This window comes from Dermacentor andersoni, chromosome 6 (genome assembly GCF_023375885.2).
Source record: "Dermacentor andersoni chromosome 6, qqDerAnde1_hic_scaffold, whole genome shotgun sequence".
Lineage (NCBI taxonomy): Eukaryota > Metazoa > Arthropoda > Arachnida > Ixodida > Ixodidae > Dermacentor > Dermacentor andersoni.
In genome coordinates this window covers 96,635,535-96,652,767 of record NC_092819.1, presented here as the reverse complement: position 1 = coordinate 96,652,767, position 17,233 = coordinate 96,635,535, and the positions used below count along the sequence as shown (strand labels likewise).

At 46.4% G+C, this 17,233-nt stretch overlaps 1 pseudogene; it reads right to left on the bottom strand.

The window, feature by feature from the left end:
* Nucleotides 1-14,240: 14,240 nt before the first annotated feature.
* LOC126523099 (U2 spliceosomal RNA) lies at nucleotides 14,241-14,422 on the bottom strand (annotated as a pseudogene).
* Nucleotides 14,423-17,233: the final 2,811 nt, after the last annotated feature.

Below are 17,233 nucleotides of genomic sequence, written 5' to 3'. Positions count from 1 at the left end.
TTTCTGCTAAGAGAATACCGCGTTGCATTATGGACAAACGATGTCTCGTTGAAAGGCTCATACGGGTGGGAGCTACTGGGCGAAGGTAACCAGAGCGTTGCTTGTCCGTCTCGACGATGGTCGACCTTGGACTGGCTGGTTCTTGCGACCAAACACTGACCATTAGCTCGCGCACCCGGTCACTCTTGAATATGCATCCAAAGCAAATGCTATGTGGGGACACAAACATGCCGCGGGGCTTTCGGCATCAATCCGAAATTGCCTAACGCTCCGCTTACACCCTTCAACGAACGCCCGGGCCTTCATCGGGGCGTGCAGAGACGTCTCGCGGGAGATGAGCGTGTCCTGCGGCGGTTACAGCGGCCAATTCGAGGCACCGCTCGCAAGCGAGACACGGGGGCCGGTCGCGGCGCGCTCCGGATAATTATACAAGGTGGTGCGGTTCTTTAGCGCGCAGTCTTGACGCCTCTTCGTAGTACGCCCGCGAGAAGGACCGAGTCTGGAACGAAAATGTCGCCCGAGTGACGCCGCCGGTCTCGTGCACGCCGAGCAACGAGGCGTGCGCATTCGCACGCAGCAGCGCTAATCCTCGAGCGTTCCTGCGTCTCGCGGTGTCATTAGGAACACCACGCGTAGCTGCTGTATAGAGCCGAAGCCTACACACGTAATAAGCTGAAGGTGAGGAAATTGCGTGATTGGGGCTGGGTGCATGCGCCCCGGTGCCTATATAGATTGCGAAGAAGTGGACAGCCGAAATGTACGCTTTCTTATGTGGCGGGTGAGGTTGGCTGTGCGTAATTGCGTTTCGCGCACGCGCGCGCACTGCACTTGAGCACGCTGGGGCAATCAGCTCCTACTTTTAGCTGTATCTGCGAGACGACAGAATATGATGTGGGTTGCTGGCTGTCACCGCTCTAGGAAGTAATGAGTATCGCGAAGCGGGCACTTTGCGTTTCGGTTGTTTGATTCTCGAATTGAAATATTAAAAAGAAAAGAACTCGGACAAGAGGTTTAATCAGCCGCTCTGTAAATGCGCCGCGATTCTTTAGCTGATTTGCTGCACGCACATGCGTCGGAGTCCGCAGAGCCAGATATTTAAAATGCGCGGTCTCGACTCACTTTCGAGAGATTTCGACAACCGGACTGCAACACGGGACAGAGAGAGACAAGGCAAGGACTCTGTCCCCGTTTTTCAGTTCAGCTGTTGAACTAGCCTTAACCATGAACCAGCTAGCTCAGTTGAATACCATTATCTACTCACGCGCTTGTCTCAATGTGACCGTCAACTCCACGTCAGTTGGCGACTCGTCGTAAGTGTGAGACGTTAGCAAGCATTCCTCGCGATAACCCTGAATGTTTTATCTCCTTTCTTGCTTTCATCGCTTAACCCCCTTCTCCGAGTGCAGGGTAGCGAACCGGACGTGCGTCTGGTCAACTTGCCTCCCTCGCCTTTCCTTTTACTCTCTCTCTCTCTTTCTCTCTCTACGTCCGTGACCAGAAACTTCCGCGCATACGATTCGGGAGCAACTCACAGAAATTTACAGTGACAGGCTCCGAATTCAATTCACATCTCTCTGTACGCATGTGACTGTTGATAATTTGCCTGGCCGTGTCTCCTACAACGAAAGCGCTCGAGCGGGTGCTGTGTTCGCGTCATCAGGATGAAGACGAGCTATGCAAGCCGTTGTTTCCGTGCGCGCCGCTAATGAAAAAGGTGGGACGCGGTTAAACGGGTTCTACTAGTCGGGGAATAAGCGGCGAAGACAAGACATCGAGAGGAACCGAATGAGGCGGGAACGGCTGAGCCAGGTGGCAAGCGTCCGCCGGGCCGAAGAGCGCCTCGCACAATCGAGAAGTCCAGGTCGCGTGACTCGTGCCAAACGGGCACCAAAACAGCGCTTACACCGCAGTATGGTGAGCGGCGCAAAGTGGGAAACAGCTTTTCTGGTGTGACGCAACTGCATTTAAAACATTACCTAACTCGGTCGCGACGGTAGACCAATACGAACAGTAGATTGATGAGCTGGAGTAGTTAGGCAATTGAGCGCTGGTGTAGTATAAGGCTCGTGTACCAAAGGCAATACAGAAGAGAGAAAAAGAGGGAAGAGCAAGGACAGGGAGGTTAACGAGATGCGAGTATCCGGTTTGCTAACCAGCAGGGGCTGGGAGGCGGAGGGGGTATAGGCAATGTGGTTAGAAGTAATTGGAGAGAGACAAAGGAGCAGGGCGAAACCCATGAAACGTAAAAAAAAAGGACAAGAAATGAGCGGCAGTGAGCGAATGAGAGAAGTCCCAGCCTTGTTCGCCAATTCTTGGTCACTTCGAGCCTTTGGCTTATTGCGACTGTTCTGTCTTATTTGGTAACAGAGTATCGTATACATTTGCACAAGACATTTGTGCGCCAAGAACAGTGCAATGCTTGTACGGCCTCCTGACGAGATGATAGGGGATATCAATGGTGTAAAGTTATCAGTTCACACAGACTTGTAGAATCATATTTTTGGACGACTGACCTTTGCGAGACAGAATATTGTCCACAGCCTTTCAGAGGTAATGGTATCCGGTGGGTCGTGTCCAGGGGCGCTATAACGTAAAGCTATTTCAATCTGTTTCTATTTCATTTCAGCTACTAGCCGTCCACGATTGGTCAAAGAGGTTTAAGGCTTCGCCCACTTCGTCTGTGTGTCACGCGACGTCAAGAAAACCGCGAATCTATTTGATTGGTACTGCTGTCGGATGCTTCAGAGTAATACGATTAATTGTTGTTGAGGTGTATGTTGAATTGGATCCCGGTCCCGAGTTTATTGCTGTCCTCACTGAACTACAGAAACTATTAACAGGAAAGACACAACTGATCACCGAGATAAAAAAAAAATGTACAAAGCAACTGCTCTCCACGAATAATGCAATCTCGGAATTGAACAGACAAGTGTCTCGTAGAAAGCCACTGTAAGCCGAACGAAACCCTGAAGTAGCAGCTACAAACTATAGAGATGACCACCACTCATACAACACGCGCCATCTCCGATATAGAAAACAGTTTTGACGACGCTGAAAACTGTTCTCGTCGCAATAACCTAATTTTATATGGGTTCGATGAAGAAAACGTAGCTGAATATAGCACCCAGGTAGAGCAAATGATCATCGTACCCTGTGCCGAGCGCCTCGACGTAGCCTTAGAAGCAAGGGACATCGAACGAGCACGTCGTCTCGGTCGTTAGTCCTACAGCCACAATCGTCCGATAAGTGTAAAGTTTGCGTTCTTTAGCACAAAACAACAAATCCTCTCATGCGGCAGCATGTTGAAAGGAACTGGCTACAGTATTGGTGAGGATTTTTCTCGTCCGGTGCAACGTTCTAGGAAGCATCTTATTGCCTTTGCAAAGACCAAATCTGCGCCATTTACGTTGCGTTACGAAACCTTGTTCATCGGAACAAAACGCTACATTTATGACGAGGCCTCAGAAAGCTTAACGGAAATTACAATAGCAACTGCCCCGTTGTAATACACGGGGCAATAGCAATTGCCCCGTTGTTGCACTGTTTCAAAGGATCTGGTTGTATCCAATGTAGACGTGACTTCAAATCGAAGCGAAGGGTCAATGTGAAAATAAATCTGAAGGTTTTGAGTTCTGATCAAACCATGTCGCTTTGCAACCACGGACAGAGATCTGTCTAAGTATGCCTTTGAGGTATTGTCGATAAGTAAATATATGAATTCGCATATTTCTTAAGTAAAGATTATAAGAATTTACTTCCAAGTTGCAGTTAAGACCCAAAATAAGTATAAGCTCCTCCATGCCCTATCAGGCTGAAATGGCACTCAAACACATTTTATGCATTACGCTATGTTCCAGTTCGTGGCGTGACGTCGATGTTCTGGAATGCAGTCACTTGCAGAAACGTCGAAATGTGCGTGCAGTTTGAATAAACTGCGAGTGCTTTATTCCTTAATGAGAGCAATTTGCTCGTATAACTTCTCGGTGCTCGCTTGCACAAATACATGCTTTTGTTATTATTATTTATTTATTATTAGTCGTTTTACGCTCTGTGCCGCGCTTAAGACGATATGTTTACTTTTGCTTATTGTATCTTTTCGATGCTCACGCCTAATGATACGTTATCAGAGACGCAACTCAACCTGACGTTTCACTGAATGTAATAGCCGTATGAAAGACTGCGTTGAAGCAAGCTTGACACTATGCATGCAGCGGCACGATTATTTAGTTTGGGTCATCACGGTCAGATCAACTGCACAGTTACTATAGATAACGCGATACGCAAAAACGGTCTCACTCGTCAAACACTCCTTTTTTAACATGCTTCCCTGAAAAGAAATAATAGCGGCGGGGTTTAATAAGGGACGCCGCAGTTGAGTGCGCTGGATTAATTTTGATCACTTTGGTTTCTTTACACACACGTAAGTATAAGTTAACAAAACGTTTTTTCTTACCCCTCTTGCAAGCTTACAGCAACACTAAGGAGCATGCGGACAATGCTAGAAAGGCACGTAGAACCGGCTTGTGAGAGCGAGGACCGGGCCGGGCCGTGGAGCGCGAAGAAGATAGTCCCTTTAAAAAGTAGGTATAAAAAAACTGTTGCTTAATTCAGTTAACTTTTTTGATGCTTTCAAAACGCTCTCTGTTGAGATGCAATTGAATATTATGTATTATTTCTGGAATGGTTAGAAGATAATCAAAGAAAGTCGTGCCAATTACAATTACAATACAATTACATAAGTAAGATACAACGAAAACGGCAAATATCGAACCAGCGAAATGCTAACCACTTCGTAATAGATTTCATAGATCAAACAAATTCGTTGTTTTCATTACGAAAGAGTTTAAAACTACTTTCAGAAAAGTAATGTTAGCTTTCGCGTTTGCACAAACGTGGCAGTTAAATGTTTATTTTGTGTTCACGCCGTCTTCTTTCCTTTTGTATTAGCATACAAATGTATTACTCAGCACTTGTGTCGATACATTATGTGGGCTGTTTATAACGTTCTCTCTCTTTCTCTTTTTTGTAGACCCACGAACACATCGATATCAAGCCGTGCATTCGTGTCGTTTTGCAATATGTATCCTCTACTCCACTGAAAGGTGCTGTGTGTAACTGACACTGCTGCGCTATGTATGGCTGCTCTAGAAACTCAGTAAGGTGGCCGCTCTCGCCACCTGTAGCCAAGGAGCCATGCCACGTCTCCGCTGCACTGATAAGAAATAAGTGAGAAAAAAAAAGTATATAACAGACCATCACTGTATGGGCAGACTCCTCACTTCCTCTTGCGCGACTTCGACCTGAGAGGAAGGAGCCGCCGTCTGATGCCAGTCCGCGGGGAGGTGACGTCCCGAACGCATTGTTCCGGGCGCCTAATTAGAAACAGTCGTAACGACTTAGAAGGGCGCATCGGGGGCAGAGAAGGCCAGCCAATGTGGTCATGGTCGTCCCCTCCGCCGTTTGCTGCGTCCGCTTCTGCCGCGATGACCGGACGACTGCTGCTGTCTGCTCGCCCCGACCGGTTCGTTGGCTCCGAGTGGCCGCGGCATCGCGGTTGTTTGCGTTACGTCTCTGTGCGGTGAAAGTTGGCGCGCACTTGGGAGCTGCGGTGATGCGTGGTCAACGTCCTCCTCCGCATGGTTCATGTCCCTTAACTACGCCTCGTCGCGTACGATGGCTCGCGCATGCGCGCCGCGGTGGTTCAGTGGTGATGGCGTAATTGTGCTGCTGAGCACGAGGTCTCGGGTTCGAATCCCGATCCCGATGGGCGCATTCTTATGGGCGCAGAATGCAGAAGCGCTCGTATGCCAGGCTTCATGTGCGCCGTTAAGAGAGAGAGAGAGAGAGAAAATAAACTTTATTGTATGAGCAGGAATGCGCTCTTATGCGGACTATAGGCGTTGTCTATGGAACATTTAGGAGCACGTTCTTAAATTCGTTATTATTTTCGTTATTGAATGTTCGTGCAAGCCGCCCCAGGTAACCAGGAACCCAGCTGGTGAAAACTAACCAGGCGCCGCCCCACTACGGCGCCTGTCAGAAACCCACTGTTGCTTCGGAACAATGAAGCCAATAATGCAATCCTCATTCGATTGATCAATCACTTAATCACTGGATTAGTCTATCAATTGCACATGCACATGAAATACGACTGTAAAGCGGTGGCACGCATTTATTTATTTATTTATTTATTTATTTATTTATTTATTTATTTATTTATTTATTTATTTATTTGATACACCCTCAGGGCCGAAGCATTACAGAGGGGAGTGGGAAACAAGAAATACAAAGAAAGAAATAGATAGAATAAGAACAGCATCCGAAACTTAACAAATCAATGCAAGATTACGCAGAGATACGCGTAAGGACAACTTATAAGTCGTTACGAGTCTGAACTTGGTAATTTGCGTTTTCACTCGTTCGGGTTGCATCAACAATAGCCTTTCTTTCACTTCTCGGCGTGTGCATATCGTCACAAGATTCCGCATTCGAGAAATGAGTTTTAGCAGCCGACGACATGGAGAGAAGGAAAAGACGCAGAACGATGATTATACCGGATGGCCAACTTATCTTAACTACCTATACCATGCTGCGTACACCCGCCATGGTTACTTAATGACTTTGGTGCTGCGCTGCTAAGCAAGAGATCGCGGGGTCCAATCCCGGCCACGGCGGTCGCATTTCGATGGGTGGCCAAATACGAAAACACCCGTGTACTTCAGTTTCGGTGCACCTTAAAGAACCCCACGTGGTCAAAATTTATCCGGAGTCTCCCACTACGGTGTGCTTCATAATCGGAACGTGATTTTGGCACGTAAAACGCTATAACTTGAATTACCTTACAAAACTAACCATATTAACATGTTAGAAGGAATTCAAAATAACGCGGCGCGGTTTGTTCTCTCTGATTATTCCTTTACTTCCAGTACTACAGAACTTAAGTCACGGGCTAATCTACGTAACCTTGTAGTTCGCCGGAAAGCTGCCCGTCTCTCGCTATTCCACAAGTTCTTCCATGCATCTCCCCGGTCCTCCAACATTTGTCCAGTTTACCGCCATTCCATCCGAACCAGCCATAACAAAGCCGTGTATCCTCCTCCAGCCCGAGCCACCACTCATCTTTCTTCATTTTTTGTTGGTACCTCAAGAGATTGGAATGACCTTCCTGCTTCAACTGTTCTTCCTGAGAACCCTCTTCATTTTAAACGCCTCATCGAAAAACTAACTTATGTTAAATAAAATGTACGCACCGACCCCTCATGTAAAACCCCTTCGGGGGCCCTTGAGGTATCGGAATAAATAAATAAATAAATAAATAAATAAATAAATAAATAAATAAATAAATAAATAAATTTTTAACCACCCTGCGTCAAGTTTTCGGGATAGACATGTGTTGTCCTTACGTGAACCATATATACCGTAACAATATATACCGTAAGCTGAAGCTATAGATTACCATGCAGTTAAGGGGAGTATAACGCGAACGTGGGATGCAAGTGGCCCTCCAAAAAAAAAAAAAAATAACTGCTGCACGCTGGATAGTGAAAGCCAGGCAGTGCATAGCGAGCTAGACCTGCGTTGCGCGTGCGCGCGTGGGATGGCTGCCGCACGTGGAATGTGATTTCTTTCCTTATTCTTTTACACAGGCAGCAGGCACGTGTACTCACATTATTGCTTCTGTGAATGCGTAACCGTGAATCAAGCGGCACCATCCTGGTTGCCTCGATCGGACCGTTTAGCTGGCCGCCGGGAATAATAGTAATTAAAAGAAAAGAGTTTAGAGTACGAGGTAAATTACGGCGTCGTGTGCGCAAGCCGAGAACGACGTGGTGCGCGATGTTGGTGGCCAAAGTGCGGCGGGGTGGCCGCGAACGCCTCGTTAGCACCAAGCCACGGTTATATCATAAAGCGTGGTTCGCGAAGCCAGAAGTGCACTGACTCGAAAGAAAGCCCAGCCAACTTAACCCGCTCGGGATAGCGATATAAATTAAATGCGACGGGAATGCGGTTACAGCGCTATGACTTCGCGCGTCTGTGCCACGGTGGACAGGTGTACGTTCGAGGGCGTGTGTGTAATTATGTGAATGCGTATACGCACGCGTTTATAAGCGCTGATCGTTTATTACATCGGGTTTGGACCTTCGAAAGCAAAGGGGGCATGCATTGAAGGCATGCGCAAGGACCATAAACATTTTCTTCATTCTTTGGGGACGCGGGCTCTTGGGCTCAATCGCGGCCCCCAAGAAGTACACCGAGGTCCCAAACAGTCGAGGTTTAATCCTTTTTGCAGCTAAGCGAACGGAACTTCTAAAACTAAGGAGGACGATAAATATATAAATAGTTTTGGGGGACGTCCCTTCAAGGCACGGTTGAGACGGTATACGTCATCACAGCTATGTCGACTGCACTTTGTGACTTTTGGGGAAAGTTAGCACTGCGTCCATATCACGCAAATTACCAAAATATCATCTGTGAACAACAGCAGAATGAGGGCAGATTCTTGAAATGGAGAGTTGAGATCCACACAACTAAGGCACATTCTTTGTGGTGGCCCTTTTATCGCGGCACCCAGATGAATCAGGGGTCATGCTTTATAGCTATATGAAATTGGAAATTCTGTTCACGTTATTTCATCTCGTCTTTCTTTCTATCACATTTGTCTCCCTTCATGCGGTTAACATGCCCTAATTTCCTCTATTTTTCTCTCTTTGACTCCCTTCACCCTCTTACTCCAGATCAGGGTAGCCAGCCGGTTTTTAACTTTCTTGCTTTTCCCTCCCTTTTTCCTTGTCGTTACAACTGAAACTGAAGTATGAAAGCGGCCTATATCTTATTAAGTGTTAAAATGATCAGTCCGCTTAGTGAAGAGGTTCGAGGAACTTTTCCCGTCTGGTAACCGAGGTGCCTTGATGTGCATAGCGAGATTCACTAATAATATAGTTGACTTAAGCCTTTGCTCCCGTAGATTACGCCAGTTTGACACACGTCAATGAACTTCCTTTCGTATCGTTTTAACGTTCCGTACTGGTTGTGAGGGTTCCCATGCTCTAGGCTTGTTATGCCGTGAAGTCGCAGTTTGTAAGGCCTTTCCCGCAGCATGAATGCGCAATTCATTTTCCCTTTCTTTATTTCTTTCCTTCTTTCTTTCTTTTGTTCATTCGTTCGTTTGCTGGTTGTCTGCGTGCGTTTTATGACACTGCATGCTTCAGATGTAAAATGTATGGGGGACACATTATTTATTTATTTATTTATTTATTTATTTATTTATTATTTATTTATTTGTTTTTATCCTCAGGGTTTGCACATTACAGAGGAGAGGGGCACATTACAGACCAAAATTGGAAAAACAGTTGATACAATAACAATAAGAAGCACGAACAATAATCAGCTTAATATAAAGATGAAATGAAACAGCCACAACTAAGATAAAGCAGAGTAATTGGAACATCTAAAACTAAAACAACAATAAGCTAAAAACAGAAGAACAAATTCAATACAAATAATTAAGCAATGTTAAGCATGTTACTCAAGAAATGCTTAAAGCACGTTGTATCCGTGATAGCTGTAGCTGCTTCTGGCAGCTGATTCCATTCAGAGGTGGTTCTAGTTAAAAATGCATGTGAATAGGTTACAGTTCTACAACGAGGAACATCAACTTTTTGGAGGTGGTCAATTCTAGATGAAATGAAAGGAGGGGATTTAATGAACTGATTGCGGAGATGATTGTTGTGATAGTAAATTTTATGAAAAAGAGTGAGCCAGGAAATGTTACGCCGAATTGTAAGTTCTGGAAGATTAAGTAGTGACTTCATCATGGTAACAATGGCTGTGCGGTCATGATTAGATAAGATGAAGCGAACGGAACGATTCTGCACTCTTTCAAGTTCGTTTATCAGTGTAGTACCACCGGGATCCCAGATAGATAATGCGTATTCAAGTGACGGACGAATGGAAGTCGTGTAGAGAAGCTTTTTAAGCGATGGGGGTGCAATATAGAAGTTTCTTCGAAAGTACGCAAAGGATCGGTTAGCTTTGGTGACGATGTGCCTCCCATGATGGTTCCGTGATAGGTTACTACAAATGGTAACGCCGAGATATTTATAAGATGAAACAGACTCAAGAGGCGTATTATCAAGATGATAGTGTGGTTACGCTAATAAGGTGCGCGATACGCGCATTGATTTGCATTTCGAAATGTTCAATTGCATGTTCCACGTTTGACACCAGGAATGTATGGTATTTAAGTCGGTCTGAAGTAAGGCAACATCGTCGTGGTTAGTTATTTTCTGATAAATTACACAGTCATCCGCAAATAGGCAAACCTTTGATGAAATGTCATCGGGTAGGTCATTCATGAAAATTAAAAAAGTAAGGGTCCCAATACAGACCCCTGGGGAACACCCGATAGCACTGGCTGGACTGGGGAATCAACAGTATTTGCGGAAACAAACTGAGTATGGGTAAAAAGGAAAGCCAGAACACTACTTAATTAACACACTACTGCAATGCGTCACACAAAATGGAGGTCGGCTTGTTTTCGGTGTGACATTAATTCCACCTGTACGCGTTAAAAGACGAGAGAGAGAGAATGAGAGAGAGAGAGAGAGAGAGAGAAGCTAGAAATTATAGCCTGTCTGATCAAGGGCTTCTTCTGGCACTGGGTGAAAACTGTGGAATACAATGCAAAGCGATCCCACCAACATCATGTGCACCGACGGATACGCACATCTACATTAAAGATACCACCAAAATTTCGTTAGGACCTGCGGACCTTAGAAAAAGCAGAAGCGTTTTCGTAGCGGCCACGCCCGGGTACTGTTTCCCTGGAATCTGATGCAGCCAAGGTGTCCCTTTTGTCCCTTAATTCTCACGGTACGAAAATCAATAAGAAAACAAAAGTAAAAAGATCTGCGTAAATACTGAAAGTTTCCTGAACATTCTTTGTTGAACTCTAACGTCTAGAAGTAGCTGTTGCGAAAGGTATTCGGCCTGCATTACCACCTTTAGTAGTTGCCGCTATCTTTAAAGGCTCTCTTCTTTCACTGTGCATTACTCGGCAACAAAATGGTCCAAATGACAACTTCAAGGTCATGGAGAAGCGCACTGGAAAGTTACCTTCAGGTATTTGCTTTTAATACTGTAGCAAAGGTTGATGTGCACAGCACATCAACCTTTGCGACAGCAGGCAAAGGACGAAAAGGCACGACGGAGGCAAACTCTGACTTCCAACTCCTTCGTACCTTTCCGTCCTTCGTCTGCTGTCACGCTGTACATCATAGATTATCGACTTGCCCGGTCTGGCACCTTGCTGCAGTAAACAGCCGGGCTCACTGTCTTTCTTTTTTGTGTGTGGGTCTTTATTTCCATCGTGTCATCACTGGCTTTTTCGAGGTTACTTTCGTCCTCGAACATCACGACTTCATTATTCTTCATTTTACATAGCTCCGCGCTCCGCATTTGCTTTACATGCTGCCCGAACTGAAATTAGTCGGGAGGGGGGGGGGGGGGGGGGGGGGTAAATCCTCCACTTATAAATGGTTTTCAAACAATATATGAAAGCTCGTTCACCAGTGTACGCTTCATTTCTCGCACCACCTGCAGCGAGCTCATGGTATACGGCCATTTATTTTAAGATGTCATATCTGCACGTTGCGCCGTGTTTTTTTATTTGTTTATTTATTTGTAACGACACGCTGTGCTTTCCGGCTCTGGAAGACCAGGTTCGAAGCGAAAGCAGAAGCAAATAAGATGCGCACCGTGGAACGATTTATCACGTCGCTTTCGCTCCGAGAAAGCGTCTTCATCGTTTACCTGTTACGAATGTTGCAGCGACAGCAACACTGGCTGCCAGCGCAAGTTGTACGTCTCCGGCAAAGTATTCGCTGTGTCTACTAATGCTAAGTTAGAGCTGCCTGTGCAGTTTCTTTATCGTAGCAACCGGAAGCAACGTTACGTGAGGCTTAGCATCCTGAAGGGGCGCCGTAGCCGAGGGCTCCTAATTATTAAAAAAAATTTTTTTTTTCAGTTTACCGTGCCATAACCATGATCTGAATATGAGGCACGCCGTAGTGGGGGACTCCGCATGGATTTTTGACCACCTGGGGCTCTTGAGCATGCAGCTAAACCTAAGTACACGAGCGTTCTCGCATTTCGCCTCCAATGAAGTGCGGCCGCCGTGGCCGGAATCGAACATCTCAGCAATGCAATGCCACAGCTACAGGACTACCGAATTAATTTGAATCACCTGGGGTTCTCTAAAAGAACGTGCATTCAAGGCACGGTGCACGGCCTTTTTCTTTTTTTCTTTTTGCATTTCGTGCCCACCTGAATACGGACGAAATACGAATCGAACCTTGGTTATCATGCTTATAGGAGCTTAAATATAAGAGGCACCGAGTCACTGGGGTGGATGGCTATATGAAATAAATAAGTGTTACGCACTCCTTAGATTGAAGTGCGGCATATTATCCGGATGGTTCAGTGAAAACTCTCTCCGGCGTCAAAAGTGCGCCATCAGATATCTTTTTTTTTAGCTTTGATCTTCAGGAATTATTCAAACAGTAACGCAGAAACACATGGACGACGAAAGCAATAGACGGCGGCGACACAGCGCTAGAGTGGATTCGAGAAAGTTTGCCTTTCAAAGTACGTAGCAGTGGCGGATGCTATAGATACGATAATCGCAAATGTAACTTCTTTAATCGTTACAGCAAAACTGTCTATGGCTAGGATTCCGGGATTTCTTCGTGGCGGAACGCCGACAGAAAACTGCCATCATCCATGGCTCATATACCCCCAAAATGCAATGGTTCATACCCCCGTAAGGCAGGGGCTACAAGCACTCAGCAAAGTGAAGCGAACGATGCATACATTCTTTCGGATCACGCACACATCATACAGAACAGCATACGTTTCAGTAAGGAACAAGCTCAAAACAAGCATCCGAACCACAAAACTGATGATAAGGCGTTCCTGCGCCTACATGCAGTGCGAAGCACGTAGCGCTCCCCGCAGGCGCTTTCCGGTAAAGATTACTCTTGCGCAAGCTGCCGCGGCGACGGCAGCTTGACTGTAGCATACGAAGCAGGGAGCGAGGTAACTATACTTTCGTACGTAAAAGAAGAACCCGCCTAGCAACTGATTTGCCTTGTGACAGTGCTATGGGAAGGCCACGTATGGTGAGGACTCCTGAAGAGCAGCGACTATGCGAGGCTCGGCGAATTTCTCCTCTCTGTCTGGTCCACTCCTTGCAGGTGCACGAAGTATCGACACTAGCCAAGTCGCAGGCCGTCAAAACGTCTTACGCTAATAATTAGCTAGAGTACCTGTGAATGTCGACACGTGAATAATTTTAATCTACGTCGCGATGGGTACTCGTTCTAGTTGTCGTTTACAGCTTCGCTGTCCAAGCACCTTCGCAGCGTGGATTGGAAACCATTTTTTATTGTTGGCTAGCGCTTGCTAACGAATTAATTTGACACAAATGTCGAAATTTGAAGTTAGGTAGCGGTGAATGCATGTCCACTGTCCAGTACTAATATTGAAACTAAAGTACAAGCTTTTATATATTTGGGCCTAAAGTCAGCGACGAAGTGTGTTGGCTTTCCGCGAAGTTTTATACCGCAGGGCTTATCGAAGGTATGATAATTAGAACGCTAATGCATTTGGCCGGAATATTAGGTTTAGATAACCCGAAACTGGTGTTTGTCTCAGGATACTGAAACGAATATGTTTGTCTGTGAATATTCTGCAACTGCAGATGGTGCGGTGAAGTAATTATTTAGGTAAGCAGAGCTATTCAGTCAGACCTTGTTGGGGAAAGAGCTTACAGGTGATTATAACATTAGTCTTTGTTTGTTCAGGTGATTTATCAAGACCGCAACGCCGATGTCGCACTTGTCTTCGCGGCGGAGCGCAAGCTGATTTTCACAGTAACGCGACCAGCCTATGCCAGAAGGACGAAATTCTAGACAAACAAGGTGAAAAAAGCAGTAACTTCACATTCCTGCAGTGAAATTAAAGAATGAATCAGCAGGTGCCGCGGTCGAGACTGCAGCTAATGCGAGTGTCTCCACCTACATGCAGGTAATCTGATACCACGAATACCCAGGCACAGTTACTTTGCCCATGAACTTTTCACTGACAGCCACCGTAACACAGCGACTCAATATTTTACAGCGATGCTGTATACGGCTATGTTCTGGAAAAGATTGCGTGCGCTTATCGAGCCGTGTAGATCGAGAATTTCTCTCTATCCGTGAAGATAGTGCAGTACCCGGCCGACCTGCGGTGGAGGTAAAGCAGTCTTTAAGCACTCCACCAACTTGCGAAAAATAAGTTTGATATCTTAGGTCCAGATACAACCCGTTTCAGATATAAAACTGATAAGAACAGATACTACACTTTGACCCGCGTCGGCCATGTCTACGTTCGCACCAAGCTCTCTTTGTCGGCGTTCCCAAGTGCTTGCGTATCTCTTTTCCTTTCCTTCCGCTCTGCCGTGGTGGTGCTGTCCGCCAGGACCGCGAACCGTCCATGTGGCCCCGATCCCACTAACTTAGAACATTTCACCGGAGCAACGGCCAGGTTTCAGGAGTTTGTAGGGAAGAAATTTTGTGCGACCTGTGTTGTGTGTGACCGTTTGTGGTTTTTAGAGTGACCTCACAACCATTACTACACTGCGGAACGTCGACCAACGCATGATCGCCTTGGCTATGGTGAAGCAGTGTGTTCCCTCGGAGCGCGGTGAGGTGAGTGTCTGTTACGTGCCGGGATTCGTTAGTAAAAGGTGTCGTGCCGCATTTTGCAACAATACATGGGTATGTATACCCCCGGTGCTTCATCATCTTCCGAAGCTCAACATCGTGGAGGAGTGACTAGTCACCCCTCGCTTTCCATTAATGTGCATACGGCATTTGACGCGCGGACATGGACAGTTCGCCATTAAGGGGCCCACATACACAGCTTCGCTGGTCATCGACCTTCACAGCGTGGAATGACACTGAAATATTTTAAAGCCAAGCTTTCTTTGCCTCTCCCTCTCACTTTTTGGGTTCTGCTATCTTGCCGAGTAGAAAGTAACTTGGGCAACTGGTTCACTGAGATCACCTGGATCACTGGGTACGTGCGGCTGGGTACGTAACGTGCCCATTATTGAACGTCTCAGATTTCTACCTTAACCCTAACTACCTCGCTAACTCCATCAAACAAGGTTCGCGTTGTTATCTTTTAACATTGCGTTGAATCTGTGCGGTTTTGTCCTCACAGTGAGCCATTATATTTGCGACAATGGTAAACAGTATAGGTAGGGCTCCTCGCAAACTGCATTCTCGGTAGCCGCCGCTCTTCTGAACACGGCTATGATGCAACGACGAATTTCGCTGGTCATTTGCCCGTCACTTCCCCGTAACGGAAGACGTTCCGTCAATTTCCGCCGTCCCAAGAATTGGAACAAGCAGACACAATTATACAACTAACCAGATCTACGCACCCAAAAAGGAACGATGGTCGAGATAAGCGCAGCAAAACAAACCCTAAGCACGCGCGTCAGACATATATGCAATGCGCACATTCCAGCCGATGCAGCCAATGCTCTGCGATTTCTCGGCTACGCCAACCGCTTCTGTCTGCTGCTCTCACGATCGACAACGTTGTGGCAGCGCCGCAGAGGTCACCAGACGTCGCCTGAGGCGCGACCTCGATTTTTTTTCCCACCGAAGCTCGCGCCGACGTCGGCGTTCTTGCCACCGCGGAGGTCTTCTCCACCGAATAGGGCGCGGTAGGCCGTGTCGAATTGATCGCATACCGCGTTCGAATCGCTCCGCCGGTCGTCTCCTGCTGCATCTGAATACTCGCCAGGTCTGTATACGCCGGCTGCGGGAACCCTTTAGCGTTGTTGGTGAACAGCGTGTTACGATGCGCAGCGCACATTAGAGTGGATGCATGAACGCTTTGCTTCAGACCGCGAGACGACTTCGGCAAGAGTAGAGATTAACGATTGCTTCTCGTTCGGGAGGGCTGCAAAATCTCTTCCTCTTCCTGGATCGTTCGGGACGCCCACACGCCAGTCGAAAGCAAAATTGCCTCTCTTGCAGCGTCGATTAAATGCGTATTAATTATTGCGCGGTAATCTTGGTACGTGGGGTCACTAGCGGCAGTCCCGCTGTAAGTTTCATTCGCGAGCGGTGTGCGCTGGACGCGCCTTCAGGGCGCCATGAATAGTTTTGCACGCGGTTCCTCCGCCTACTTGGAACAGTTCGGATAGTGTGACCTCTGGTAGCAAGCCATATATCGGGTTTTTCAGCGAACACTTTGAAAATTTCTTTTTTTTTTTAAATTGCCTGTAGAGCAGATGTCTCAAATGTATAGTCCTTGAGCTGGCCTACTCGAAGAGGCGGGATTTACTTGCACGATAAATTGAAATGCATAAACGCTTAATTAGGAAAAATGAACTAATTATGTTTTAACTAATTACCTTATGACACATTAGAAATTTAAACTAGCAATTTAGAAATTGTAGCCAGGGAAACTGCGAGGCACATCCACTTGAAAATAATTGTGTAGACGACATCGTTTTCGATATGTGCACCATCGAACCTGCGGTAAAGATGCACTGTCGTTCCACTTGCTTTCCTGACAAAACGCCGTTTTATGCATTCTAGCCCAAAAGTAAATGGACCGCCAGTGTATTCCTACGCAAAGTTCGGGAATTAATATCTCGAAACTGGTCTCATCCTGAGAATTTGTTCCAAGTGAATCCGCATTGGGAACTCCACGGCTAGAATTTGTAAATTGCAATGTGTGCCATGAGGAAATTAGTTAAAAACAACTTAATTAGTGCGTCTTTGTTAATTAGTCGAGTGTGCGCTGAAACACCCGGTAGGCGGCTTCAGTAGTCGCGAAGAAGGCACTACAGAACGAAACACGAATCTGAGATCAAAGTGGCAATGTCAAGGAACCCTACAGATTTCAAGAGACTTGGTGCACCTATGTTTGAGAGCATTGGTCGCACACACGTACAGGAGTAAGGTTCGTTTTGTTTAGCGCCCTACCCTTCGTAGCTGATTAAACGTGGATGCCAGGAAAAGAAACCTTGATCTTTATTTTCATCGTCGCGTACGCTTAGAAACGGAAGTTGAACTGGATAGATTCAGTAGTCTGGCGGCAACGCTCTGCAATCGAACACTTGTTACGCGGTCATATAGCCCTAGTGCTGTAATTGTCGAGTGATCGT